Source organism: Lucilia cuprina, chromosome 5, assembly GCF_022045245.1.
Source record: "Lucilia cuprina isolate Lc7/37 chromosome 5, ASM2204524v1, whole genome shotgun sequence".
NCBI classification, from domain to species: domain Eukaryota; kingdom Metazoa; phylum Arthropoda; class Insecta; order Diptera; family Calliphoridae; genus Lucilia; species Lucilia cuprina.
The window spans coordinates 15,216,130-15,219,478 of record NC_060953.1 but is presented as its reverse complement, the minus strand read 5'-3'; positions in this window follow the sequence as shown (position 1 = coordinate 15,219,478).

The following is a 3,349-nucleotide window of genomic DNA, read 5'->3' as shown; positions in this document are numbered from 1 at the left end:
ATATATACTTTATGGGGTCTTAGAGCAATATTTCGATGTGTTACACACGGAATGACAAAATCAATATACCCCCCATCTTTTTTGATGGTGGGTATAAAAACTAAAAAAGTTAGCACAAAGAGTTCACACAGTAAAATTTTTTCACAGCCCTTTGAAAAACATGCCTGCCTCCCATCATATGTTAAGTTAATGTTTAAAATTTACAGGGATGATAGATAATCGATAAACGAAAACAAAATTTGATAATGCGATAAAAACGATTACTCAGTTTTCAAGTTATTCACTTTGGCAGATGTGCCCCTTTGGCGTATGATCCCCCTTCTACCCTACTTGTTGTTTAATTAACATGGTTTTTTCATACAATTTAACTATTACGTATATGTAAAGGTTTTTGTAAGTGCCACGTTACAATGTAGTAAATATTTTTATATGTTTGTCTATATATGTTGGGATGAGAAATATATTTTAATTGACTACCATGTTTTTACACATTCTCGGTCAACAGACCATATAAAAAGGATATAGGATGAAAAAGAAAGTTTCTGTTAATATGGCAGGAACTAATGGAAAAATATACTCGTACTGTTAAAATTTATTTACAAAAGGATGTGATAATAATTAAAAAGTTACTTTTTTCTTACATTACAGTAGAGATGTTTTCGATTTTGTATTGAAAAAATGAGTTAAATGTGTTTCCCTTTTTAAATTTACTTTGTCGTGTTCACAATTATAAAAATTATTTGAAGACAAATATTTTGAGATGAATTTTTTTGTAACGTATATATAGTAGATACACTTCTCCTGGTGAAAATTTGACATGAGTAAAGATATTTTTTATAACAAAGATACGCACTGTATCTATGACGTTATGGTTGCCACGTAAGTAGTTTATAAATTCAAACTTTTAAATAGTTCTGTGTTAAATTGTAATTACTTATTGCGCATTAAACAGTCTGACAAAAAATTAAACAAAATTCGTTTACAATATCTTCTTTCAGTGTACAACTTATCATCTTATCAACTTTTGTTTGTTACAATTATTTTTGTTACTCTATAGAGATAAAAAATATATACACATTTATTTTATAATTATATATTTTGTAGACCTCTCATGAAAGGTAATTTAGAGCCATAAAATATTTGAACAATATGAATTTATAAAAATTTCACTTTAACACAAAACTAACTAACAGTGACGTACAAAAGAAAAAGTACAAATTTAAAGGGGAAAATAATTGTATGGGAAATTTTTTCAATATTGCAACCTAAGACTGTGATCACTTGAACCATTACAAAAATTGTAGAAGTTTAGTACTGATAATGAATATAATGACAATATACAACTTTTATATATTTCACTAATTATTTTCTTAAAATGAGAATCCGATTTTTTACTCACTGTAAATTTCAAAACAAACATACCTCTACTTATTTGCATAATTTTCTTCTAACTGGCAAAAAACATCATCTGTCCATGAACACATTTTCATATACTTTATATAAAACATATGTTTATCCCAGCAAAAACTTAGAAATGACTTACATTTTTAACCAATTATCTATTAACATACATTTCATTAACTACTACATATCATTCTAATTACATAGAAGTACTTTAATAATGTATTACATAAATACTTTCTAATTCATTAGTCAGCTTCTCCTATAAGTTATAGCACACGATTTTAATTATTTGTAAACTATTGTAGTTAGATCACAATGCTCAAATAATAACTTCAAATGCTTTGTGTAAGTAAATTTCAACAAGTCAACTGGCAATGAAAGTTTTTGCTGGGTATTACCAAAGGAAATTTTCAGTTAGTGTGTTGTAAAAATTTTAAATGGTTTTTCTTTTGCTCTAGTCAAAATTCATAAATATTTATAACTTTATGTTATGTAAACTATATTTATAATGAAATTATTGAAAACTACACATACAGAAAAACATGTACACTTAAATGCACATACATTTATGTGTAGGTATATAAAGTTTTAAAGAACTGTTCATTAATGTAAATAAACATGCAAGTATTTGTACGAGAGTAGAGGTTACATTTACATAAATGTATGTTTATGGAAATACACAATATCCACATGAATATTTATGAAAATTTTAATGTTTAAAATAGTACTTAACACATTTTACACTATATTGCTTATGCCATAATTAATGTAGTGAAAATTATGAAAAATCAATCTGTATATAAAGCATATTTAATTTAGAAATCAATAGTGGTAATACATTTTAATATGTTTTTGTTCGTTGTTACATATGGGTAATATTTAATTAAAATAATAACACTCATACGCAACGGCATGGTATTACTTGGTAGATTGTTGTTGTTTCGTTAATAAGTAAATTGTTTTAGAATATTTGAATTATAATTAGGTCAGGTTGTAAGGAATGATGTGACTGAATCAAACCCAAAGGAATGTTCCTATGCTACTTAATTTTATAAAAAATGTTTGTTGGTAACGGAGACAGAAAATAACTAGACCACATTAACCAACGTGATTTAATTGTGATTTATTTTTGGTTTTTTCAAATAAATCACTCAGAATATCAATTATGAAATGATTTTTACTTAAATTGTGTATTTAAACCTTTACTACCTTTTTTTTGTTACTTATGTTTTTGTCTGAACACTCTGTTTATACCTTACACCTACTACCCTACTACTTTATTGGGGAGGGTATATACTGATGTTTGTAACGCACAGACTGTCGAGAGTTTTAACGTGATCACCTGCCGTGTCGGCCTTATCTCACGGTGGTCTTTTTCATCCACAGGGTAGACTTGAGAACGGTCTACCATCGCCCCTTTGTCTTCAATGAAGACGCAGGTGGCAATTTTTGCACATTGGCTATGACCGGTACCATGCGCAAGTACTTTGCTGGAGTACTCGAGCTATCTAATCTCTTGCCAAAGTAGTCACGTTGTAAAACAACCACACTACTATGGCTCTGTTGATTCGGCAACAGCACCTAGAGACGTAACCGGTGGACCGAAGCACGATCCATCAATAAGCCGTAGACATCGTTCTTACTCACAGTGACACGCTGTGGCAAGTCGAATATGAACAGAGTAAACTCTGAACATATCTGGACAAGGAAGGAAACTTAATCGGTATCTCTTGTATATGATATCTTTCATCATTCATCATTCACACACATCTCATTTAGTCGACACATTCATAGGGAAAAACATACGACACATTCATTTAGGTATACGGGTGGGGTAAGGCCCGTATACCTCTACATTCATTCTATATCATATACAATTGACACCAACTCATTTCCAACGCTTAGTCCCACAGTCACTCCTCTGTGGGGTATCTGTTGATTTTCG